General features: G+C 46.7%; 1 long non-coding RNA gene across 1 annotated transcript in view; it reads left to right on the top strand.

Moving 5' to 3' along the window:
• Window positions 1-27,574, top strand: part of LOC137621171 (uncharacterized) — a 67,822-nt gene that overhangs the window by 22,582 nt on the left and 17,666 nt on the right. Inside the window, exon 2 of the long non-coding RNA XR_011040151.1 lies at window positions 7,896-8,037. This is a non-coding gene — a long non-coding RNA (uncharacterized lncRNA). The remainder of the gene's footprint in view (window positions 1-7,895; window positions 8,038-27,574) is intronic.

Genomic DNA, 27,574 nt, shown 5'->3' with positions numbered 1-27,574 from the left:
GGCGGGTGGTCAAATGTCGTTTCTTGAGAGCGCCCAGATTAAGGGCATTGATGAGGTCCTGTTGTATGGGTGGTCGCCCTTGATATAACAGCTCCTGGGAGTCTTTCAGCATCCTGAGAGGATGGCTGTGCTTCGTGAGGAAAGCGGACTAATAAGGCAGAGTAATCGTCAGAGTCAGCTTCCTTACCAGGTACCTATATTTAAGTGGGTTTTTTTATGATATAATTGTCAAAAACTCATGAGCATATACGCCTTTATTGCATTAATACTGGTCTCTACCCACCACCATGGGTGTGAATCAGCTATTATATATTCACCGGCTAAGTTTAATATTTAAAAATGATATTTTGATTATAAAATAAATTTTTGAATATACTTACCCGGTGAATATATAAATTAAAGGCCCTCCCTTCCTCCCCCATAGAGACCCAGCGGACTGAGAAGAACTGGAGAACTTGACAAGTATATGCGGTATCTGGCCGATAGTCGGCGCTGGTGGTCACACCCGCAACCTTCACGGCGATCGCTCGCGAGTTTTTTGGTATCTGTCGAGCCGTCCGAGACGTCAGCTATTATATATTCACCGGGTAAGTATATTCAAAAATTTATTTTATAATCAAAATATCATTTTTGGTTAATACTGTATATGATACTTTAATTACAATGCCCCTCCTGCCGACAACTGTGCTTCTTTTGACCTCAAGTCAATCAGTGGGCTTGTAATTGATCAGTCAAGATTTCTAAGAAGGGAAATCTTCGTTCGTGCAGTTTTTCCGTAACTGTGTGTAAAGGAACTTTCTTGGAAAAGGCTCACATTCAGACGTGGGAAATACTCCCGATCATGAATCTTTTCCTTCAAAGGTCCATTTTACATGGCACTGTTACATTAAATCTTGGCTGGACATTACAAATTTTTCAATATTAAACTTAGCCGGTGATCATATAGCTGCAACTCTGTTGCTCGACAGAAAAACCTACGGTCAAAATACGCCAGCGATCGCTATGCAGGTGGGGGTGTACATCAACAGCGCCATCTGTCGAGCAGGTACTTAGTACTCCAAGTCAACAAAGAACCAATTTTCTCTCTGTCGGGCTACCGGCAAGACCTACTAATACGCTGTTACTAACTGGATTTGTTTTCACAACTATTTGGTGAAGTACACTATTCTAGTTTTGAGCTTTTGCTATGCAGGGGTTTTATCTTCATTTCAAAACTTGAACTCGTTTTGGATAGATTTAATTAGGGTGACAAAGAGAGTATGGACTCTTTCACTTTTAAATGGCCGACCCTTCCCTTAGACGGAAGTGTGTTTAGATTTTTAGTAATTTTGCTTAACACGTTATAGATCTATATATTTTATATCTCTCCGCCTTTATTAGGCCTCTTCGATTAACTTTCCATTTATTATAAACATATAAAAATAAATTTTTATGTTTTGTTTATATGCGACCTTTCCTGATAGTAGGCGGTCCTAACTTGGAACCGAAGTTAATCAACGTTGAGCCCGTTATATCGTATTTAGCCTTTAAAGAATTTAAAACTTTTTAAATTTAATATGTTATGAAAGAATTTCTTTGATAGTCTTCGTACTGTTTTCAAAGATGAACTAACGTTTAGTTTTTTAGTCTACGCAGTTGTTGACGTTCAGGACGTTCAACATGCGATCTATCGTTACGATAGAGAGAGAGTGTATCACGGTTTCACTTTGCAGTAAGAGTAAATCGATTCTGACGTTTCGTTCATTCTTTCTTAGCTTAAATGGTTTAAATTCTAAATTAAAGGAACTTTTTATTTGGAAAACCTTTCAGTTTTTTCCTTTAGCCAAATAACATGTTTTTTTGACGATATATAATTGGGCTCTTCTCTCAGGTGCGAAATCAAGAGAGAAAGAGAGAGATAGAGACGGAGGGAGAGAGAGGAGAAAAAACGTTCCGTTCAAGCGGGTAACGTTGTTCTCGTGTTACTCTCCTCCCTAGTCGCTGTACGGGGAAGAAGGTAAAACGTTTCTAGGGTTTTATTCTTGTCCCCAGGCCATGTGCGGTGAGAGATTGTAAACGTAGTTTATTTGAACTAGTGTTTAGTCTCTTTCCCAGCCACTGAATTCTTTATCTTTATATATGTTTTCTGTTTTTGCTAGTATTAATGAGCTGCATTATACGACTGTTTTCGCAATTACTACCTTTTAATGAAGGGTAGAATTGCGTGTTTCAGGTAGAAATCAGTAAAAGTTTCGATTTCAGTGAAATAAGTGCAAAACAGAAAATCGAAGTGATAAAGTGATATGCGCAAAGTGTTACAGTGTTGCGTCCGAGGGTTCGTCTGTTCGTGCCTGTCGTTCACCTAGTCCAGGACCTCTTGCAAGCTCCCAAGCCCAGGGGAGAAGTAATGTCGAACAACTTATGGGTTCGTCAGGCCTTGATCAACGAACAGACGTTTTTTCCCTCCGTGGTTTCGGGCGTATCTACCCAAGATCGCCCCACCCACACAAAGACGAGAGAGCCCATTTACTTCTCGTCTGCGGAAGAGGTTTCTCGTAAGAAACCATGGACTGAGGTCTCGCAGCTTATTAAGCGCAAGTCGGTCCCTTCCGCGCAAGTCCAACGGCCCAGTTGTAGCCACTGGGTCAGTGCGGACTCGCTGCAGTCTTCCGACGACTGCTCACCTCCTAAGAGAGGCAAAGCGGTACCGCAACAGGCAGTAACACCGTCTGTTGCCGCACCTGCTGCTTTAGACCCTAAGTGGTCTTTGCTACAGTCTATGCAGACTCAGTTAGCTTCCTTTATGCAGGAGTATCGTGCGGAGAAGGTTGACGCTGCACCCATTAGCCTACAACCAACCACGGTTGTGCGTCCAGTAGACGCTGAGGCTACCTGCTCCCGCACTCCAGCTGTGAGAGTTCCACCACCCATGCGCAGTCGACCCTGCCAGACGCATGTTGACGTTCACCGACGCACGGAACCCTCCGTTGACGTTCGCGTGTTACCACAACAACCTAAGTTGTTTTGTTTTGAAGCGGTGCGTCAACCTCCGCATTCTAGAGTTGTTTTGACTGCTCAGTATAGACAGTCAAAGCAGTCTCGAGTGAACACTGTATGTCCTCACGCACCTGTTGTGGTTGACAGTTCAGTTGTTGACAGTTCACAGACTGTCAAGCAGTTACATGACGTTGCCTTCTGGTCTGCTACTAATGCACCAGTGCTGTATGTCCTCACGCACCTGTTGTGGTTGACAGTTCATTTGTTGACAGTTCACAGACTGTCAAGCAGTTACATGACGTTGCCTTCTGGTCTGCTACTAATGCACCAGTGAGAGACTCACTGAGATAGCCTAGCTTTTATCGGACAAGGTTCCTGTAGATGAGAAAGTGCTGTTCTCCCTCCTACTGATATTCCTTTGAGGACTCTGTCATTTGGAGAGGAGCCTTAAGCTGCTTAGCCTCCTATGGACTTTAATTAAATCATGATGATTTTTTTTAAGGATCTTCGTCCGGATCTTGTAACTGCTGCTCCTCGTTCGCCTAAACGTCAGAACTTACACTAGGCCTAGCTACTTCGAAGCCGTTGTTGTTAAGCTAGTGCTCTCTCGCTCTCCTAGAGAGCGTTACGTTGGCTAGGCGACTGGTTTTTGCACCAGGAGGAGTTTTAGGGATACGGCCTTTGATTTCCCTTCTTTTAAACTGGCTTATAGAGCGAGAGTCTGATAGGACACGAGAGAAGTTCTCGGCTTGGGAGTTCATGCCTCTGCCCAGATAGACTTCTCAATTCTGGTAGACTCGCCCTGGCGCCTAGCCAGGAGACGCTCCAAGTTGTTTACAGGTCAACTTCTCAACTTTTGTCGAGCCTTTGAAGTTTTGCTGTACTATTATGTCACACATAACAAGGCTACCATGATGGTAAATGGTTCCGCCTCAGTCGCTAACCCCGTCTGTTGCCACACCTGCTCCCGTAGACCCTAAATGGGCTTTGCTGCAAGACATGCAGTCCAAGCTTGTGTCCTTGATAGAGGACTTAAATGCGGAGAAGAACCTTCTGGCCAACATCCTTCCAACCGGTTGGTTGTGCGCCCTGTTGACGCTGAGGTATCCTACTCGCGTCTGCCAGTTGAGGTGGTTCCTCCACCGATGCGACCCAGTGTGGGTTGCCAGTCGCACGTTGACGTTAAGCGACGCTCGGAGGTGGTTGTTGACGTTCAGTGTGTCACTAGGAAGACGTTCAACAACCAGCAGAGGTGACTTGTTGTGACGCAGTGCGTCAACCTCAGCAACCCGGTAGGGTGTTGACTGCACAACCCAGACAGTCTAGACAGTTTCGGGTTGACGCTGTACTTCCTCGCGCACCCATGGTTGTTGACAGTTCACAGACTGTGCAGCAGTGCCATGATATTGCGTCCGGCTCCGTCACGCTTCCACCAGTGCGACCGGATTCAGCGAGTCAGACGTTGCCCACTCCGTTGCCGTTCCCTCATCAGTTTCGGATGAGGAACCCTCTGATGAGGACGTTGCTGAACAAGATGATCAACCCCCAGCCCTGCTATCCATCCAGAAGATGCTGAAGAAGGAACGCTGCCCAGTCAGGCTGTGGATGAGTCTGGTAGGGACACTGTCATCCGTGGATCAATTTGTGTCACTAGGAAGACTACACCTCCGTCCTCTTCTATACCATCTAGCTTTTCACTGGAAAAAGGACAAGATGCTAGAAGCGGTCTCGATCCCGGTTTCCGGAAAGATAAAGTCTTGTCTGACTTGGTGAAAGGACTATATCAACCTTAGAGAGGGTCTTCCCCTGACTGTTCAGACTCCCAACCACGTTCTGTTCTCAGACGCATCGGACGTAGGCTGGGGTGCGACATTAGACGGTAGGGAATGCTCGGGATTATGGAACTCGAGTCAAAGGACAATGCATTTCAACTGCAAGGAGCTACTGGCAGTACGTCTGACCTGGAAAAGCTTCAGGTCTCTCCTTCAAGGCAAAGTGGTGGAGGTGAACTCGGACAACACCACGGCTTTGGCGTATATCTCCAAGCAAGGAGGGACCTACTCTCTGACATTGTACGAGATCGCAAGGGACCTCCTCACCTGGTCAAAAGGTCTAGACATTTCACTAGCAACGAGGTTCATCCCAGGCAACTTGAATGTCATGGCAGATTGTCTCAGTCGGAAGGGACAAATAATTCCAACAGAATGGACCCTCCACAAGGATGTATGCAAGAGACTTTGGGCCACCTGGGGCCAGCCAACCATAGATCTCTTCGCAACCTCGATGACCAAGAGGCTCCCAATATTTTGCTCACCAATCCCGGACCCAGCAGCAGTTCATATAGATGCCTTTCTACTAGATTGGTCACATCTAGATCTATATGCATTCCCTCCATTCAAGATTGTCAACAAGGTACTGCAGAAGTTCGCCTCTCAGGAAGGGACAAGGTTGACGCTAGTTGCTTCCCTCTGGCCCGCGAGAGAATGGCTCACCGAGGTACTTCGATGGCTAGTAGACGTTCCCAGAACACTTCCCCTAAGGGTGGACCTTCTACGTCAGCCACGCGTAAAGAAGGTACACCAAGGCCTCCACGCTCTTCGTCTGACTGCCTTCAGACTATCGAAAGACTCTCGAGAGCTAGAGGCTTTTCGAAGGAGGCAACCAGAGCGATTACTAGAGCAAGGAGAACATCCACCCTTAGAGTCTACCAATCGAAGTGGGAAATCTTCCGAAACTGGTGCAAGTCAGTATCCGTATCCTCGACCAGTACCTCTGTAACTCAAATAGCTGACTTTCTCTTATATCTGAGGAAAGAACGATCTCTTTCAGCTCCCACTATCAAGGGTTACAGAAGCATGTTGGCATCAGTCTTCCGTCACAGAGGCTTAGATCTTTCCAACAATAAAGATCTACAGGACCTCCTTAAGTCTTTTGAGACCACGAAGGAGCGTCGTTTGGTTACACCTGGTTGGAATTTAGACGTGGTATTAAGATTCCTTATGTCAGACAGGTTCGAACCGCTACAATCAGCCTCCCTGAAAGATCTCACCTTTAAGACTCTTTTCCTGATATGCTTAACCACAGCTAAAAGAGTCAGTGAGATTCATGCCTTCAGCAAGAACATCGGATTCTCATCCGAAACGGCTACATGTTCTACAACTTGGTTTTCTAGCCAAACACGAGCTGCCTTCTCGGCCTTGACCAATATCGTTCGATATTCCAAACTTATCGTATGGTTGGAAATGAACTAGAAAGAGTCTTATGTCCTGTAAGAGCTCTTAAGTTCTATTTAAAAACCTTTACGAGGCCCGTCTGAAGCTTTATGGTGTTCAGTTAAGAATCCATCTTTGCCTATGTCAAAGAATGCTTTATCCTATTTTATCAGACTGTTAATACGAGAAGCTCATTCCCATCTGAATGAGGAAGACCAAGCTTTGCTGAAGGTAAGGACACACGAAGTTAGAGCTGTCGCAACTTCCGTGGCCTTTAAACAAAATATATCTCTGCAAAGTATAATCGACGCAACCTATTGGAAAAGCAAATCAGTGTGCGCGTCTTTTTTATCTTAAGAATGTCCAGTCTCTTTACGAGAACTGCTACACTCTGGGACCATTCGTAGCAACGAGTGCAGTAGTGGGTGAGGGCTCAACCACTACAATTCCCTAATTCCATAACCTTTTTAATCTTTCTCTTGAAATGTTTTATTATTGTTTTTGGGTTGTCCGGAAGGCTAAGAAGCCTTTCGCATCCTACTTGATTTGGCGGGTGGTCAAAGTCATTTCTTGAGAAGCGCCTAGATTAGAGGTTTTGATGAGGTCCTGTTGTATGGGTTGCAACCCTTGATACTTCAGATCCTAGGGGTCGCTCAGCATCCTAAGAGGATCGCGAGGCTCCGTAAGGAAGACGTACTTAAAAAGGCAGAGTAATTGTTCAAGTCGACTTCCTTACCAGGTACTTATTTATTTTATGTTATTTTGAATAACTGCTAAAATGAAATACAAAATACTTAGCTCATAATAATGTAAACATGTAATGCTGGTCTCTACCCACCCCCCTGGGTGTGAATCAGCTATATGATCACCGGCTAAGTTTAATATTGAAAAATGTTATTTTTATTAATAAAATAAATTTTTGAATATACTTACCCGGTGATCATATATTAAAGGACCCTCCCTTCCTCCCCAATAGAGACCCAGTGGACCGAGGAGAAAATTGGTTCTTTGTTGACTTGGAGTACTAAGTACCTGCTCGACAGATGGCGCTGTTGATGTACACCCCCACCTGCATAGCGATCGCTGGCGTATTTTGACCGTAGGTTTTTCTGTCGAGCAACAGAGTTGCAGCTATATGATCACCGGGTAAGTATATTCAAAAATTTATTTTATTAATAAAAATAACATTTTTATTATCTGGAGGTCTTATTGTTCTGAAGTAACAGAAAATTACTGTCAGAGCTTACTGACTATTGGTGAGCCGGGCATTGTTGTCAAAGAGGATAAATCAAAGTTCAGGAGGTTGAGATATATGGGGTGAACCTTTATCTGGTGTGTGGGTAGCTCTACCAAGAAATGCTAACACCCTTGTGCCCTTGATAAAACATTATATCAAGGTGGAGAGTATAATCCACAGTGAATCATTGAATTGATACAAAGATCTCGCCACTGAGAGATATATACACCTCTCTGGAAATCATTCAGAAAATTTTGTGGATCCCAAGACAGGTGCACATACCCAAAACATCGAAAGGCTGTGGCGGGATATCAAGAGTTATGTTCTCTGTGGTGGAATGCAAAAAGAATAATTTATTCAATATTTAGCTTATGTCCTAATCCACAATGTAAAAATGCTCATAATACATATTTTAATGTTCAGTTTTGTTTTTCAATAAATTGCAAACTAAAGCGTGTTAATTTCCCCAGCACAAGAGGTCTGAGCACTTGCATTATTTCATGCTTCAAGCCGCCAAGTTGTAACCCCACCCATCTACGTCTACGACAGGGTCATTCATAGTGCTCCATCCGTCGATGCAGGACCTTCAACCTTCGACTTCCCAAACTTAAGGTAAGGATTTGTGTTGAAAACATTCTCTATTCAGTATATACCTATCGTTGCCATGTGAAAGTAAAAAATATCCCAGAAATAGTACAGTAACCCACTGAGCTGGAGTGCATAGCACATCCATCTACTGTTTGCCAGATCAGAAGAGCAGCTAGGTAATGTTAATTTTTTGTGGGCGTAGCGAGCCGTGGCAAATAGAAATCCTTTAGAAATAATGACCCTCTGGGGTGGGTTGCGCAGCACATCCATGTACTGCTTGCCAGGACAGAGGAGTAGCCATGTACTGTTATTTTAAATATTAAACTTAGCCGGTGAATATATAATAGCTGACGTCTCGGACGGCTCGACAGAAAAACACAAAAACTCGCGAGCGATCGCCATGAAGGTTGCGGGTGTGCCCACCAGCGCCAACTATCGGCCAGATACCCCATATACATGTAAACAGCTCCAGTTCTTCTCTGTCGGTCTTGTCGACAAGTTGATTCCATTACTCGCTGTTGACCTGGAGTTTTTCGTCATTCTTGGTGAAGTACTTCTTTTTGGTTTTGAGCTTTCGCAGTGCAGGTGTTTTTATCTTCAATTAAAACTCTTGAACTCTTTTTTGGATAGATTTTATTGTAGATGACTTTGGATTGTTTTTGGATTTTCTTTGACTTTTCAAAATGGCTGACCCTTCTCCAATTCCTAAATTTTCAATATTTAACTTAGCCGGTGATTATATAGCTGCAACTCTGTTGCCCGACAGACAACTCTACGGTAAAAACTCGCCAGCGATTGCTACACAGGTTGCGGGTGTGCCCAACAGCGCCATCTGTCGTCCAGATACCCAGTACTCAATGTAAACAAAGACTCAATTTTCTCTCTGTCGAGCTATCGACAAGACGTACTTACTCGCTGTTGCTAAACTGGAGTTTTTTCACAACTAATTGGTGAAGTACTTTATTCTAGTTTGAGCTTTCGCTATGCAGGTGTTTTATCTTCATCTTAAATCTTGAACTCGTTTTGGATAGATTTAATTATGGTGACAAAGAGAGTATGGACTTTCTTTCACTTTTAAATGGCCGACCCTTCCCTTAAACGGAAGTGTGATTAGGCTTTTAGTACTATCTTATCACGTTATAGATTTTCCTCTATATATTTTATATCTCTCCGCCTTTATTAAGCCTCTTCGATTAACTTTCCATTTATTATAAACATATAAAAATAATTTTAATGTTTTGTTTATATAGACCTTTCCTGAGAGTAGGCGGTCCTAACTTGGAAACCGAAGTTAATCAACGTTGACCCCTTTATATCGTAATTAGCTTTTAAAGAGCTAAGGATTTAAAACTTTTTAAATGTAATATTTTATGAAAGAATTTATTTGATAGTCTTCGTACTGTTTTCAAAGATGAACTAACGTTTAGTTTATTTATGCTACGCAGTTGTTGACGTTCAGGACGTTCAACATGCGCTCTATCGTTACGATAGAGAGAGAGTGTATCACGGTTTCACTTTGCAGTAAGAGTAAATCGATTCTGACGTTTTGTTCATTCTTTCTTAGCTTAAATGTTTTAAATTCTATTTTAAAGGAACTTTTTATTTGAAAAACCTTTCAGTTTTTTCCTTTAGTCAAATAACATGTTTTTTTGACGAAATATAATTGGGCTCTTCTCTTAGGTGCGAAATCAAGAGATTTAGAGAGAGAGAGATAGAGACGGAGGGAGAGAGAGGAGAAAAAACGTTCCGTTCAAGCGGGTAACGTTGTTCTCGTGTTACTCTCCTCCCTAGTCGCTGTACGGGGAGGAAGGATAAAACGTTTTTAGTTTTTTATTCTCGTCCCCAGGCTATGTGCGGTGAGAGATTGAAAACGTAGTTATATGAACTAGTGTTTAGTCTCTTTCCCAGCCACTGATTTTTTTATCTTAAAATATGTTTTCTGTTTTTTGCTGGCATTAATGAGCTTGCATTATACGACTGATTTCGCAATTACTACCTTTTAATGAAGGGTAGAATTGCGTGTTTCAGGTAGAAATCAGTAAAAGTTTCGATTTCAGTGAAATAAGTGCAAAACAGAAAATCGAAGTGATAAAGTGATATGCGCAAAGTGTTACAGTGTTGCGTCCGAGGGTTCGTCTGTTCGTGCCTGTCGTTCACCTAGTCCGGGACCTCTTGCATGCTCCCAAGCCCAGGGGAGAAGTAATGTCAAACGACTTATGGGTTCGAGAGGCCTTGACCAACGAACAGACGTTTTCCCTCTATGGTATCGGGTGTATCTTACCAAGATCTCCCCTATCATAAGACGAGAGAGACGTTGTTTCTCCTCGTCATCCGAAGGCTTTTCGCATAAGAAACCTGTCACAAGGTTTCGAAGCCCTTAAGCGAAAGTCAGTCCTTTCAGGACAGGTCCAGCGTCCTGGTTACAACCATTAGGACAGCTCTGACCCTATGCAGTCATCGGATAACTGCTCGCCGCCTAACAAAAGCGTAACACAGACTCCGAGAGTCTTTTTTGTAGGCAAAGTGTTGCGGTCACAGACGTTACCCTCGTCTCTTACCACAACCATTTCCGTTGATCCTTAATGGGTTGTATGGCAAGACATGCAGTTTATGCTTGCCTCCCTTATGGAAGACTATTCTGCCGATTAGTCCGTTGAGTCTAGCCGTTTATCTCATCGATATCCTGGCTTTCAGCCAACCTTACGTTCCTTTGTGCTTACTGTTGACGTTGGCGTAGCTTAGTCACGTCAGTCAGGTTGTTTAGAACCACACTCGATGCGGTCTCGTGTGGTTTTTCAGCCGCATTTGGACGTTAGGCCACTTGCTGATGCTCCTGTTGACGTTCAAGACGTTCTCTAACAATCGGAGTTGACTTGTTTTGACGCTGTGCGTCAACCTCCGCATTCTATAGTTGTTTTGACTGCTCAGTCTAGGCAGTCAAAGCAGTCTCGAGTGGACGCTGTGCGTCCTCACGCACCTGTTGTGGTTGACAGTTCAGTTGTTGACAGTTCACAGACTGTCAAGCAGTTACATGACGTTGCGTTCTGGTCCGCTACTAATGCACCAGTGAGTGTGGACTCTGCTTGTAAAGCATTGCCACCACGGTAGGTCTCTCCCTTGCTTGAGACTCGGCTTTTATCGGACAAGGTTCCTGTAGATGAGGAAGTTGCTGTTCCCCCTCCTACTGATATTCCTTTGAGGACTCTGTCAGATGGAGAGTAGCCTAAAGCTGCTTAGCCTCCTATGGACTTTAATTAAATCATGATGATTTTTTTTAAGGATCTTTGTCCGGATCTTTTTGTAACTGCTGCTCCTCGTTCGCCTAAACGTCAGAGCTTACACTAGGCCTAGCTACTTCGAAGCCGTTGTTTTTAAGCTAGTGCTCTCTCGCTCTCCTAGAGAGCTTTACGTTGGCTAGGCGACTGGTTTCTCACCAGGAGGAGTTTGGGGGATACAGCCTTTGCTTTCCCTTCTTTTAAACTGGTTTATAGAGCGAGAGTCTGATATGACACGAGAGAAGTTCTCGGCTTGGGAGTTCATGCCTCTGCCCAGATAGACTTCTCAATTCTCGTAGACTCTCCCTGGCGCCTGGCCAGGAGACGCTCCAAGTTGTTTACAGGTCAACTTCACAGCTGTTTTCGAGCCTTTGAAGTTTTGCTGTACAATTATGTCACGCATAACAAGGCTTTCAGGGATGGTAAACGGTACCGCCTCAGTCGCTAACCCCGTCTGTTGCCACACCTGCTCCCGTAGACCCTAAATGGGCTTTGCTACAAGACATGCAGTCCAAGCTTGTGTCCTTGATAGAGGACTTTAATGCGGAGAAGGTTGCTACCGAACCTTCTGGCCAACAACCTTCCAACCGGTCGGTTATGCGCCCTGTTGACGCTGAGGTAACCTACTCGCGTCTGCCAGTTGAGGTGGTTCCTCCACCGATGCGACCCAGTGTGGGTTGCCAGCCGCACGTTGACGTTAAGCGACGCTCGGAGGTGGTTGTTGACGTTCAGGACGTTCAACAACCAGCAGAGGTGACTTGTTTTGACGCAGTGTGTCAACCTCAGCAACCCGGTAGGGTGTTGACTGCACAACCCAGACGGTCTAGACAGTCTCGGGTTGACGCTGTGCTTCCTCGCGCACCCATGGTTGTTGACAGTTCACAGACTGTGCAGCAGTTCCATGATGTTGCGTCCGGCTCCGTCACGCATCCACCAGTGCGACCGGACTCAGCGAGCCAGACGTTGCCCACTCCGTTGCCGTTTCCTCATCAGTTTTCGGATGACGAACCCTCTGATGAGGACGTTGCTGAATAACAAGACGATCAGCCCCCAGAATAGATCAAGCCCTGCTATCCATCCAGAAGATGCTGAAGAAGGAACGCTGCTCAGTCAGGCTGTTGATGAGTCTGGTAGGGACGCTGTCATCCGTGGAACAATTTGTGTCACTAGGAAGACTACACCTCCGTCCTCTTCAATACCATCTAGCTTTTCACTGGAAAAAGGACAAGACGCTAGAAGCGGTCTCGATCCCGGTTTCCGGAAAGATAAAGTCTTGTCTGACTTGGTGGAAGGACAATATCAACCTGTTCAGACTCCCAACCACGTTCTGTTCTCGGACGCATCGGACGTGGGCTGGGGCGCGACACTAGACGGTCGGGAATGCTCAGGACTGTGGAACTCGAGTCAGAGGAGCATGCATATCAACTGCAAGGAGCTGTTGGCAGTACATCTGGCCTTGAAAAGCTTCAAGTCTCTCCTTCGAGGCAAAGTGGTGGAAGTTAACTCGGACATCACCACGGCCTTGGCGTACATCTCCAAACAAGGAGGTACCCACTCACTGACGTTGTACGAGATCACGAGGGACCTGCTCATCTGGTCAAAAGGTCAAGACATCTCCCTAGTAACGAGGTTCATCCAAGGCGACTTGAACGTCATAGCAGATTGTCTCAGTCGGAAAGGGCAAGTAATTCCAACCGAATGGACCCTCCACAAGGATGTGTGCAAGAGACTTTGGGCCACTTGGGGTAAAACCATCCATAGATCTCTTTGCAACCTCGCTGACCAAGAGGCTTCCAATCTATTGCTCTCCAGTCCCGGACCCAGCAGCAATACATATAGATGCTTTCCTCCTAGATTGGTCACATCTAGATCTCTACGCATTCCCACCGTTCAAGATTGTCAACAAGGTACTGCAGAAGTTCGCCTCTCACGAAGGGACAAGGTTGACGTTAGTTGCTTCCCTCTGGCCCGCGAGAGAATGGTTCACCGAGATACTTCGATGGTTAGTAGACGTTCCCAGTAGTCTTCCTCTAAGAGTAGACCTTCTACGTCAGCCACATGTAAAGAAGGTACTCCAAAGCCTCCACGCTCTTCGTCTGACTGCCTTCAGACTATCGAAAGACTCTCGAGAGCTAGAGGCTTTTCGAAGGAAGCAGCCAGTGCGATTGCTAGAGCAAGGAGAGCTTCTTCCATTAGAGTCTACCAATCGAAGTGGGAAGTCTTCCGAGACTGGTGCAAGTCAGTTTCTGTATCCTCAACCAGTACCTCTGTAGCTCAAATAGCTGTTTTTCTCTTATACCTGAGAAAAGGACGATCCCTTTCAGCTCCCACTATCAAGGGCTACAGAAGCATGTTGGCATCGGTCTTCCGGCATAGAGGCTTAGATCTTTCCAAACATAAAGATCTGCAAGACCTCCTTAAGTCTTTTGAGACCACCAAGGAGCGTCGTTTGGCTACCCCTGGATGGAATTTAGACGTGGTACTAAGATTCTTCATGTCAGACAGGTTGGAGCCGTTACAATCAGCCTCCCTGAAAGATCTCACTCTTAAGACTCTTTTCCTGGTATGCTTAGCCTCGGCTAAAAGAGTCAGTGAGATTCATGCCTTCAGCAAGAACATAGGATTTTCGTCAGAAAAAGCCACTTGTTCGCTACAACTTGGTTTTCTAGCCAAAAATGAGCTGCCTTCTCGGCCTTGGCCTAAATCTTTCGATATCCCCAGCTTATCGGAGATCGTAGGCAATGAACTAGAAAGAGTCTTATGCCCTGTTAGAGCTCTTAAGTTCTATTTAAAGCGTACTAAACCTTTACAAGGCCAATCTGAAGCTTTATGGTGTTCAGTTAAGAAACCATCCTTGCCTTTGTCAAAGAATGCTTGGTCAGACTTTATCAGATTGTCAGACTTTATCAGATTGTTAATACGAGAAGCTCATTCACATCTGAGTGAGGAAGACCGGACTTTGCTTAAGGTGAAGACGCACAAAGTTAGAGCTGTAACAACTTCCGTGGCCTTTAAGCAAAATATATCTCTGCAAAGTATAATGGACGCAACCTATTGGAGAAGCAAGTCAGTGTTCGCGTCATTTTACTTGAAAGATGTCCAGTCTCTTTACAAGAACTGCTACACACTGGGACCATTCGTAGCAGCGAGTGCAGTAGTGGGTGAGGGCTCAACCACTACAATTCCCTAATTCCATACCCTTTTAATCTTTCTCTTGAAATGTTTTTATTGTTGTTTTTTGGGTTGTCCGGAAGGCTAAGAAGCCTTTCGCATCCTGGTTGATTTGGCGGGTGGTCAAAGTCATTTCTTGAGAGCGCCTAGATTAGGGGTTTTGATGAGGTCCTGTTGTATGGGTTGCAACCCTTGATACTTCAGATCCTAGGGGTCGATCAGCATCCTAAGAGGATCGCGAGGCTCCGTAAGGAAGACGTACTTAAAAGGCAGAGAAATTGTTCAAGTCGACTTCCTTACCAGGTACCTATTTATTTTTTTTTTTGTTATTTTGATAACTTCTAAAATAAAATAAAAACTCTTAGCTCATAAAAGTGTAAACATATATTGCTGGTCTCTACCCACCCCCCTGGGTGTGAATCAGCTATATAATCACCGGCTAAGTTAAATATTGAAAAATGTTATTTTGATAATAAAATAAATTTTTGAATATACTTACCCGGTGATTATAAATTAAAGGACCCTCCCTTCCTCCCCAATAGAGACGCAGTGGGACGAGGAGAAAATTGAGTCTTTGTTTACATTGAGTACTGGGTATCTGGACGACAGATGGCGCTGTTGGGCGCACCCGCAACCTGTGTAGCGATCGCTGGCCAGTTTTTACCGTAGAGTTGTCTGTCGGGCAACAGAGTTGCAGCTATATAATCACCGGGTAAGTATATTCAAAAATTTATTTTATTATCAAAATAACATTTTCGTAAATGTAATGCTAGGGATTTTAACAAACGTCTTCCAAAGGCCTCTCTCGACACACATACCGTGTGTTCTAATTGCCGGGGTAAAACCTGCCAATTGGGAGATCGGTGTGATGAGTGCGTGGTACTTTCGGAATTCGACTGGCTAGAGTTTGATAAGTATTCTCGTAAGCTAGAGAGAGATAGGGAGAGGAGAAGTTCCTCTAGATCATTAGAATTTTCCTCCTCCCATGCCCTCGAACCTAATCCTTCCCCAGTAGTAGTTGTGCCTGAACCTTCTACTAGCACTCATGAACCATCAATGCGGGATATGTTGCGTGCCATTCAAGCGTTGGGCGAGAGAGTTGAATCTTTGGCTACGGACCGTAATCAACTCATGGCGGATGTAAAAGTGTTAAAGTGTCAGAGTGCCACATTAGAAAATCGTAGGGATAAAGTGATTAGTGCGCAAAGTGTTATCAGTGTTGCGACCGAGGGTTCGTCTGTTCGTGCTTGTCGTTCGCCTAGTCCGAGACCTCTTGCAAGCTCCCATGCACCAGGGAGAAGTAATGTCGTAGGACTTATGGGGACGAGAGGCTTTAACCAACGAACAGACGTTCCCTCTATGGTTTCGGGCGTGTCTCGTCAAGACCGCCCCTACCATAAGACGAGCGAAGCGTTTTTCTCCTCGTCATCCGAAGGCTTCTCGCATAAGAAACCGTGGAGCAAGGTTTCTAGACCCTTAAAGCGGAAGTCAGTCCCTTCAGGACAGGTCCAGCGTCCTGGCTGTAGCCATTGGGACAGCTCTGACCCTGTGCAGTCATCGGAAGACTGCTCGCCGCCTAAACAAAAGCGTAACACGGGCTCCGAGAGTCTTAGTTTAGGCAATGTTTTGCCGTCACAGACGTTACCATCGTCTCGACCCGTACCGACTCCCGTTGATCCTAAATGGGTTGTCCTGCAGGATATGCAGAATAAGCTTGCCTCCCTTATGGAGGAGTATACTGTTGAGCAGGTTCACGATGATCCTCACCGTTACGCTGATCGAGATCCTGGCCGTCAGCCGCCCAAACGAGCCTTTGCTCGTCCTGTTGACGTTGACGTTGACGTTACAAAGTCACGTCAGTCACGTGACTTGGAGCCTCACTCGATGCAGTCCCGTGTTGACTTTCAGCCGCTTGTGGACATTCAGCCGCTGCCGCATGCTCGTGTTGACGTTCAGGACGTTCGCCAACCAGCTAAGTTGACTTGTTTTGACGTTGAGCGTCAAGTACCGCAGTCAAGAGTTGTTTTAACTGCTCAATCTAGGCAGTCAAGGCAGTCTCGACTTGACGTCGAGCGTCCTCCCGCTCCTGTTGTTGTTGCTAGTCAGTCCGTTAAGCAGTTACATGACGTAGCGTCCTGGACTGCTACTGATGCTCCTTTGCGTGTGGACTCTGCTTGTCAAGCATTGCCACCAAGGCAGGTCTCTCCCTTGCTTGAGACTCATCAGTTGTCGGACGAGGTTTCTTCAGATGAGGACGTTGCTGATCCTCCTCCTAATGATAATCCTTTGGACGTTTTATCAGACGTAGAAGAGCCTAAGGCTGTGCAACCTTCGATGGATTTTAAGAAAATCATGATGATTTTCAAGGATCTTTTCCCAGATCATTTTGTTACTGTTGCTCCTCGTTCGCCTCCGTCTGAGTTTGCGCTAGGCTTAGCTGCTACCAAGCCTGCCTTTACTAAGCTAGTGCTCTCTCGCTCTTCTAAGAGGGCTTTACGTCTTCTAGGCGACTGGTTGGTTACCAGGAGGAGTTTGGGGAAGACGGCCTTTGCCTTCCCACCTTTTAAGCTAGCTTCTAGATCGAGCGTCTGGTATGACACGGGAGAAATTCTCGGCTTGGGAGTCCCTGCCTCTTCCCAGGGTGACTTCTCAAGCCTCGTAGACTCTCCCCGTCGCCTGGCCATGAGACACTCTAAAATTTGTTGGTCCTCCTCGGACCTTGACCATCTCCTTAAAGGCGTATACAGGGCCTTCGAAGTTTTTAACTTTCTAGATTGGTCTCTAGGAGCATTAAGTAGGAAGATCTCGTCTGCTAACCAAGATGTGTCCTTACTTATTTTGTCTTGTATGGACAAAGCCATCCGCGATGGCTCCAATGAGCTCGCCTCCACCTTTACGTCTGGAGTCTTGAAGAAGAGAGAAACCCTTTGCTCTTTCCTTTCAGCAGGAGTTACTCCCTGTCAAAGATCGGAACTGCTCTTTGCTCCCTTATCAGCTGCCTTGTTTCCACAACAGCTGATTAAGGACATTGCTGCTTCGCTTGTGCAGAAGGACACACATGACCTGATGGCTTCTTCTGCTCGCAAGGAGCTCCTTCTTCATCCTTTGTTGTGAGACCCAGAATCGAGACTCCTGCGTCTAGGTTTATCCCGCCCTTTTGTGGCAGAGCTCCCAGCAGGGGAGGCTCTCGTGCCGAGGGAAAGAGAGGTAAGAGGAGAGGAGCCAAGTCCTCCCGTGGCAGAGTCTGACTGCCCACGTCCTCAGACAGCGGTAGGGGCCAGACTGAACAACTTCTGGCAGGCCTGGGAGAAGAGGGGTGCAGACCAAGAGTCTGTGCTGTTGCTCAAGGAGGGGTACAAAATACCTTTTGTACGCAGACCTCCTCTAGTAACAGTTCCCATAGACCTCTCTCCCAGGTATCGAGAGGAGTCAAAGAGACAAGCTCTACATCACGAAGTGTCTCTGTTGCTAGAGAAGGGAGCGGTGGTGAAAGTCTCGGACCTTCAATCACCGGGGTTTTACAACCGTCTCTTCCTAGTCCCAAAGCATACAGGAGGTTGGAGGCCAGTGCTAGACGTCAGTGCGCTCAACGTTTTTGTTACGAAAACAAAATTTACGATGGAAACCACGAAGTCCGTCTTAGCAGCGGTCAGAGAGGGAGACTGGATGGTCTCTCTCGACCTGCGAGATGCGTACTTCCATATTCCTATACACCCGGATTCCCAACCGTTTCTGAGGTTTGTTTACAGGAATGTGGTGTACCAGTTTCGAGCACTATGCTTCGGCCTCAGTCCTGCTCCTCTCGTGTTTACGAGGCTTATGAGGAATGTGGCAAAATTCCTTCATTTATCGGGAATTCGAGCCTCCCTGTACTTGGATGACTGGCTTCTCAGAGCATCGTCCAGTCATCGCTGTCTGCAGGATCTACACTGGACGTTGGGTCTGGCAAAGGAGTTGGGACTTTTGGTCAACTTAGAAAAGTCTCAACTGATTCCATCTCAGACGATTCTCTATTTGGGGATGGAGATTTGCAGTCTAGTTTTTCGGGCTTTTCCGTCTGCCACCCGAATAGAACAAGCCCTGCTCAAAGTACGACTCATGCTGAAGAGAGAACGTTGTTCAGTAAGAAGTTGGATGAGTCTCGTAGGGACTCTGTCATCCCTGGAGCAGTTTGTCTCGCTAGGGAGACTGCACCTTCGCCCTCTCCAGTTCCATCTAGACTCTCACTGGAACAGAGCAAGACTTTAGAAGCTGTATCAATCCCGGTCTCCGAGCCAGTAAAAGCACGCCTGAACTGGTGGGACAGCAACATAAGTTTTGAGAGAGGGTCTGTCCCTAGCAGTCAAGAACCCAAACCACGTGTTGTTCTCAGACGCTTCGGATTTGGGTTGGGGTGCGACTCTGGACGGTCGGGAATCCTCGGGTCTTTGGACCTCAGTTCAGAAGAGCATGCACATCAACGGCAAGGAGCTATTAGCAGTCCACTTGGCCTTGATGAGTTTCGAGAGCATTCTTCGAAACAAAGTGGTAGAGGTCAATTCAGACAACACCACAGCTTTGGCGTACATCTCCAAGCAAGGAGGCACTCACTCCCACACACTGTACGTGATCGCAAGGGACCTCCTCATATGGTAAAAAAATCGAGGCATCTCCCTGTTGACAAGATTCATCCAGGGGGACTTGAACGTCTTGGCAGACTGTCTCAGTCGGAGAGGTCAGGTGATCCCCACGGAATGGACCCTCCACAAGGACGTGTGCAAGAGTCTTTGGGCGACTTGGGGTCAACCCACCATAGACCTCTTTGCCACCTCGTTGACCAAAAGGCTCCCAATCTATTGCTCGCCAGTCCCAGATCCAGAGGCGATCCACATAGACGCGTTTCTACTGGACTGGTCTCACCTGGACTTGTATGCATTCCCACCATTCAAGATAGTCAACAAGGTACTGCAGAAGTTCGCCTCTCACGAAGGGACAAGGTTGACGTTGGTTGCTCCCCTCTGGCCCGCGAGAGAGTGGTTCACAGAGGTACTTCAATGGCTGGTAGACATTCCAAGGAGTCTTCCTCTAAGGATAGATCTCTTACGGCAGCCCCACGTAAAGGATCTTCATCAAAGCCTCCCCGCGCTTCGTCTGACTGCCTTCAGACTATCGAAAGACTCTCAAGAGCTCGAGGCTTTTCGAAGGAGGCAGCCAGAGCGATTGCGAGAGCTAGGAGAGCTTCTACCATCAAAGTATACCAGTCGAAGTGGGAAGTCTTTCGAGACTGGTGCAAGTCAGCATCTGTTTCCTCTTCCAGTACCTCTGTAGCCCAAATCGCAGACTTTCTCTTACATCTGAGAAAGGTTCGCTCCCTCTCAGCACCCACTATTAAGGGCTACAGGAGCATGTTGGCTTCGGTCTTTAGACATAGAGGCTTAGATCTGTCCAATAATAAAGATCTCCAAGATCTCCTTAAGTCTTTCAAGACCTCTAAGGAACGTCGTATGGCAACTCCTGGATGGAACTTAGACGTGGTCCTAAGGTTCCTGATGTCAGACAGGTTTGAGCCATTACATTCAGCCTCCCTGAAGGATCTCACCCTCAAGACACTTTTCTTAGTGTGCTTGACTTCGGCTAAAAGGGTCAGTGAGATTCATGCCTTCAGTAAGAACATCGGCTTTTCCACAGATAAAGCCACATGTTCACTTCAGCTTGGTTTCTTGGCCAAAAATGAACTGCCTTCTCGTCCTTGGCCTAAGTCATTTGATATTCCTTGCCTGTCAGAGATCGTAGGCAACGAACTTGAAAGAGTACTGTGTCCAGTTAGAGCTCTTAAGTTCTACTTAGCTCATACTAAGTCCTTACGAGGTGGATCTGAGGCCTTGTGGTGCTCAGTTAAGAAGCCATCATTACCTATGTCAAAGAATGCTTTGTCATATTTTATTAGATTTTTAATCCGAGAGGCTCATTCTCACTTGAGTGAAAAAGACCGTTGCTTGCTTAAGGTTAAGACACACGAAGTAAGAGCTATAGCAACTTCCGTGGCCTTTAAGCAAAATAGATCTCTGCGAAGTATTATGGACGCGACCTTTTGGAGAAGCAAGTCGGTATTCGCGTCATTTTACTTAAAAGATGTCCAGACTCTTTATGAGGACTGCTACACACTGGGTCCATTCGTTGCAGCGAGTGCAGTAGTGGGTGAGGGTTCTACCACTACATTCCCTTAATTCCAATATCCTTTTAATGTCTCTTGAAATGTTTTTAATCTTGTTTTTGGGTTGTACGGAAGGCTAAGAAGCCTTTCGCATCCTGGTTGATTTGGCGGGTGGTCAAATGTCATTTCTTGAGAGCGCCCAGATTAGGGGTTTTGATGAGGTCCGGTTGTATGGGTTGCCGCCCTTGATACTTCAGCTCCTGGGAGTCTTTCAGCATCCTAAGAGGATGGCTGGGCTTCGTGAGGAAAGCAGACTAACAAGGCAGAGTAATCGTCAGAGTCAGCTTCCTTACCAGGTACCTTTATATATTTGGGTTTTGTTATGATATAACTGTCAAAAACTCTAAGCATATACGCTGTAAACTTAATTAACTCTGGTTTCTACCCACCACCATGGGTGTGAATCAGCTATTATATATTCACCGGCTAAGTTTAATATTTAAAAATGATATTTTGATTATAAAATAAATTTTTGAATATACTTACCCGGTGAATATATAAATTAAAGGCCCCCCCTTCCTCCCCCATAGAGACCCAGTGGGATGAGAAGAACTGGAGCTGTTTACATGTATATGTGGTATCTGGCCGATAGTTGGCGCTGGTGGGCACACCCGCAACCTTCATGGCGATCGCTCGCGAGTTTTTGTGTTTTTCTGTCGAGCCATCCGAGACGTCAGCTATTATATATTCACCGGGTAAGTATATTCAAAAATTTATTTTATAATCAAAATATCATATTTTGTGTGCACAGTGAGCCACGACGGACCATTAGAAGGATGTGAATTGAATCATAGTTGTTCCGTAACCGAAATACAAACCACGCTATTTACATGGGGTATTACTTCGGTGTAGCTCAAATGGCGAGCCATTAGATTTTTAACGAGAGTTAACTACCCTCTCGCTAGCTAGCGAGAGGGTAGGAGAGGGGTAGCTAGCTACCCCTCCCCCCTCACACACCGGTGAACTGATTCACTTCGGTTTTGGCTCGGACGGTGGGCAGACGTGTCTGTTCCCGTCCTCACATGGCAGCCATTAATGTTTTGTATTTACTTAATTACTTACTTTTCTTATACTTAATATATATAAACATTCTTATGTTTATGTATACAGTATACAGTATTAGTATAAAAATTCAGTAAGTTTCCTTTTCAGTGTTTGTGCTGTGTGTGTGTGTAGTGTACGACAACATCTCCGTGTAGTTCCAAGCCTCCACGGTGACATTTCGTGGGTCGCGATCTCTCCCTTGGTCCTTCGGTCCTTCCTTCGGCTTCCTTCGGCTTCCTTCTCGGGCGCCGTGGGGAATCGTCATCGCTGGACTTTATTTATTAATCTGTTTTCTCCGCTGTTCCTCCTTCCCTACGGGGAACTTGGACTATCAGCGTAGGGAACATGGGAGTTTAGTTCGACTGCGGTCTCTCTCTCTCTCTCTCTCGAGGTCGTTCACCTTTTTATTACTACTACGTATTACGGTAGCTTCCTTCCCTTTGCGGGTTGAGTTGCTTCTCCGTTTATTTTGTCTCAATTATTTTAATGAAATATAATTGTATTTGTTAACTTTTCAGCTTCTGTGTAGAACGCTTCCCTTCGGGGTTCATTCGTTCTTCTAGTAGTTAACATTCTTAGATGAATTACATAATTGTTATAATTCTGTTTTTATTACAGCTCTCCGCCTTCCCCCCCTTCCCGTGAGTGTCAGTGGGGGAGGAGGGCGCATACCTGGTGTGTAATTCTTATGTTCTTTTCCCTCGGGGTTCCTCTTCGGAGTTCCCCCGGGGGAATGAATGTTAACTAATCATTTATTTTATTTTCACAGGTAGCTATCTAGTTTTTCATTTGCCTAATGCGCCAACAAAGCAGAGCTGTCCTGTTTTGGCCTGGGGAGTCTGCTGTTGCCGCCTCCTCTCTAGGACTTCATCATGGGCGTGTTCCCTTCTCCTAGAAGTTCTCCCGTGACAGCTGTCAGCTCCTTAGTTCATTTAGAGCTCAGGAGGTTCGCCTCCATGGGTGGGTAACTTCCCTTCCGAGGGAGGTTCCCTTCCCAGGTATGAGTTTTTTTTCCCCTTCAAGGGGGAGGAACTTCTCTTACCTTAATAATTCCTGGTTGGTTTCCTGGTCCTCGGGCGGTTATTCTCTTGGTGCTGAGCGACCGCTTTTGTAACCATGCTCAAGGGGCTGAGCGGTTGCAAGGGTGGACCATGGAATTCGTGCAACTATGCTCTTGGTGCTGAGCGGTCGCACGTGCACCTACACTAAAGGGGCTGAGTAGCTGCAGGGGCTCCTCTTCGGAGGGTTGCTCTTTATAGGTCAGCTTGCTGATCCAACGGCCCTAAGGGGTGCCTTCGTCAGTTCTTGTCTCTGCTACAAAGTGTTCACCTCTCTCGTTCGTGAGAGAGGACACTCATAGAGACTCCTCTTTGGAGGACTCCTCCTGCCGTTGCTGCTGATATTTCTGAAGGCTCAGTTCCCCCCTCCGAACATTCTTTGAGGGGGCTGCTGAGTCCAACGGTCTCTCCTGCGAGTGCCTCTTCCCCTCGGGGGAGTTCACTAACAGAGACTCCTCTTCGGAGGACTGATGATGGTGCTCCTGTCCGTGGTTGTCTTCATCTTCAGGCCCGCAGAGGATCCTCCTCGACGAGAACAGACCGTTGCAGCTGCTTCGCTAGACCTTGCGGCAGATCGTTCGCGATCTCCGACACCTGCCAGACCTTCTCGTCTTCCATCTCCATTCCTGGTCGCAGGTGCGCAGTGGGCGCCACTTCACCCCGTTTTCCAATGGGCACCGGTCCCTTCGGGGCAAAGGACTTATCTCACAATATGAGTAAGTCCTTTTAGTGCCAGGTTTTTACCTGTGCAACCTCGTTCCCCTGCGCGCAACGCAGACTTCTGCTGAATTAACACTCCAGTGATCTCCTATAGCTGAGTCTCTCCGTAGATCTCCTGATCGTCAGCACGCCCTTTTCTGATGTGCGCAATGCGCGCCAACGTTCGCCCTCGCGCCCACGATATCCGGATCTGGGCACAGGCAAGGAGATTATTTCCTCGCTGAACTCCCATGTTCGCCTGCTTGCCAGCGCACATCTGCGCGCCTTTCTTGATGTGCGCAATGATTGCCAACGTTCACCCACGCGCCCACGATCTACGGATCTGGGCACAAGCAAGGAGATTACAGTATTCCTTCGCCTCCACGCCGACCATCTCCTGCGCTCCCTCAGAGCTCACCTTCGCTGGTGCGCACTTCCAGACTTGAACGAGTCTCTGCGCGCCCGCGCGCCCACAAGAAGTCTCCTGTGCCCGCCCACGAGCGCTCGCCCTTGCGCGCAACCTCACCATCTGGTTCTGCACCCTCGCTGATATCTTTTGGCTGCGCAACTGCGCGCCAAAGATCTCCCTGGTTCCTGCCTCGTCGCGCGCAGTTCCATAGGTTCCTACGCTAGCGCACAGGCGCTCACAGGTTCCTCTGGACTCGCAGCGCCTTTCTAGAGTTTTGCGCGAAGCGCGCCCACGTGCAGTTCCAGTCCCAGCGCTCACGCACTCGCCAACGCGCTTCCAAATCACAGCGCGCTACCCAGGAGGCGCCTAAGCTAGCGCACAGGCACCCCAGGTCTCTCCTTACGCGCCCGCGCGAGTCTTTGCCTGCGCGCAAGCGTGTTTCAAATGTGCCCTCGCTTCAGTTCGCCATAGGTCTCCTATGCGCCCACGCGTAAACTCTCCTGTACGTGATTGGTCGCTACGCGCCATCGCTCGCCAACGAGCCATTGCTCGCCAACGAGCCATTGCTCGCCAACGAGCCATTGCTCGCCAACGAGCCATTGCTCGCCAACGAGCCATCACTCGCCAACGCGCCATCGCCCCATCGCCTGCCAACGAACCATCGCGCGCCAAAACGCGCCATCGCTTGTCGACGCGCCATCGCTCGCTTACGCGCCATTGGTCTCCCGGCCGCCAGCGCTCGCCCTTACAACCTCACACCCACGCGCGCGAGCCAGCGAGTTTACCATTGAGCGAACGCCAGCGTGATTTCGTCCGCGATTCCCCTTGGGTTTCGCAACATGGGCAACCTGGCAAGTCTTCTGGAGCACGTGCTTCCAGATTATTGTCGTCACGATCTCCACCCCGTAAAAGCAGAGCAGCGCACGTGCAGGAGCAGGAAGAAGCTTCAGAGAGGTCTAGGCAACATTTTTCTCCTTTTCAGGCAGGCCCCATCATCTCTACTCCTCAGGATCACCCAATCCCCTTTCCTCCAGCGGGAGTCGCTGACACTGCGGCTGTCAGCCGTCAGCAGCAGAGGAGGTACTTCGAGATTATGGGGGAGCCTGGTTTAGCTCTGCCCCTCCACCATTCCGGGGAAGGGCTTACCAGGGAAATATCTGTCGAGAACTCTCCGCCCGGCAGGTGACATTCTCGGTTTCGGAGATCTTGAGCCAGGTGAAGGCAGCAAAGTGTGCCATGCAAGGTACTTCGTGGCTGGTCTTCTGGCTTGGATCTCTGGACATCCTGTTGAGATCCGAGGACTTTTCCAAGGAGAGCACCAGGAAGACCATGGAAACTTTCCACCTCTCGGGCACGAGCACCATCGATTCCCGGCTCACCAAGTTTCGAACTTGTGGGCAAACTCGATGTTGAAGCATTGAGATGCAATGACCGAGAGATTCCTCTCAAAATTCCCAACTGTGGATGTCGGCAAGCTCAGACACTCTTCCATCCTTGGAAGGAGCTTGTTTGAGCCCAAGGACGTGGGACGGACAGCTGAGAGGTAGAGGAAATCGAATCACGATTCGCCCCTCCAAAGGCGCTTACATCCAGACCCTACAAGCCTCCAGTGCCTCAACGACAACAGCCTTGTCAGCCTAGGACATCGGAACTGGCTCCGGCGGCAAAGACAAAGGTGTCTAATCAGCAGCCCCCTCCTGTCAGGGGCAAGAAGGACGGGAAGTCCTCCTGGGGAGGCAATGATCCTAGAGGGAGTGGCCGAAGCCGCAAACGCTAGAATTGGCAACCCCCCTGCCCCCCAGTGTGGGGATGCCTAAAGTTGCGCGTTCAGGTGGCAGCAACTTGGGGCCGATTCCTGCACGATCTCCGTGATTAACCAAGGATATCGCGTCCCGTTCATAACATCTCTACCTCCCCTGACAGCGCCCTGTTAATGGGAGAATGCCTTGATGAAGTCATTGAGCTTCAGCACGGCATTTAATTCCCGTGCTGAAACTTGGTGACGGGCAAGAGGGCTCTCGAACTTGGGGAAATTGCTCCCCCAGTTTGAATCTAAATTTCTCTCTCTCACCTTTTTCTTTTTCTCAATATTACTTCGACCTTATCCTAATTTCATAAACTTTCTTTCGTCTTGCTTTCCAAACTCTATGAGAAAAATTTCCCTCATTACATATGTGTATATATTATGTACATATATATTTATTTATTTTTTTCCTATGGCTTGGATGTTTCTACATCCATTGTAGCCCCGGCGGGGATGTTCATACATCCTTTATTGCTGCTTGTTTTGATGAGTGGGAGGAGGTATCACGGTTGGGAGGTGTTTGCATTCAAAGCTATATGTGAGAGTATTGGATGATTTCAGCCATCCTGAAGATGGTTTGGACCTTTTTGGCGGAACTATTCTCAAGTGTTGGGTCTTCGGAATCCAGGGGGATCCAATGCTTGGGGTAGGACTCTCGGCTTTTGCCGGAAGCCTGTCATTACAGATATGGGGAGGATGATTCCATAATTTCTTGGTCTCAGTCCTAACAGGCAGGTTCAGCTTACACCTGTGCCTCTATATCTGTTTTGATGCTATCCTTCGGGTAGGGTATGGAGTGGACCATCTGGGAAGTATACTCTCATTGTGCCAATAGTTGGAGAGTGCAAATCTCCTTTCTGACGTGTGATGGCCTAACATTCTCGAGCAGGTACATCAAATTAACCCTTTTCTCTCTCTCTCGTCTAATGGATTTTTTAAGTAACGAACCCCCATCCCCTGGATACGCTGACTCTCCCCCGGCACTGTTGACGACCTCTGCTAATGTGATAAGGGAAAGTTCTGTTGATGACCTCGGAATGGGAAAGGACCATTCTACTTATATTTCAAAATCGAATAATTTGGGTAACAAGAGGAAACTTCGAATCCTTCATGTTACACAAATTTCAATAAAGAGAAATTATGATGATCTATGTAAAGCATTTGAATGCTATGGATGCATAAAAGAAATAAGGATGAAACTTGAAGCTGAAACTTGGGATTCATCGATATCTTATAGTAGTTATGACGAAACACTTAGTGCAATAAGTAACTTGAATAATATTAAAATTGATAACTTGAATGTCGCGGCTGCTCTCTGTGATTAGGTACCAAAAGATTTGGATGTGTATAGGCCTGCCGATTAGTTGGGAAAAGACGCAGATTTAGTTATGAACTCCCAGAGAAATCCTAAACTACCGATGTGGCTTATAGCTGAATCAAAGGGGGTTACAGGGAATTATTTTAAAATATGCAAATTGATTCAGAAAAAAGTAGGAACTATTGCACCAGGCGATATATCTCATTTCGGAAAAAATAGTTTCCTTATCCATGCCAAATCCAGTACACAGTCGGTAATATTGTCCAATATGAAAATAAGTAATGATGACATTAAGTTAGATGTCAAACCCCACCTAAATTTTAGCTACGGAAGGGGCGTACTTTTTAACAGAGATCTAAATGATTTTACAGAGGAGGAGATACTGTCCATGTATCCATTAAATGTATGGAAAGTTCACAAAGTCCCAGGTACATCAATGATAATCCTTACGTTCCAGGATGCTGATGTACCTTTTCATATTATTATCGAGAACGAAAGGATTAAAGTAAGACCCTTCAAGCAGAAGCCATTGCAATGCTTTAATTGTTTTAAATTTGGGCACCCGTCCAAAGTTTGCAAAAATGAGAAGA

The sequence above is a fragment of the Palaemon carinicauda genome, chromosome 27 (genome assembly GCF_036898095.1).
Source record: "Palaemon carinicauda isolate YSFRI2023 chromosome 27, ASM3689809v2, whole genome shotgun sequence".
NCBI classification, from domain to species: Eukaryota; Metazoa; Arthropoda; class Malacostraca; order Decapoda; family Palaemonidae; genus Palaemon; species Palaemon carinicauda.
Note: the sequence above shows the minus strand (reverse complement) of the source record. Positions and strands in the feature narration are given on the sequence as shown.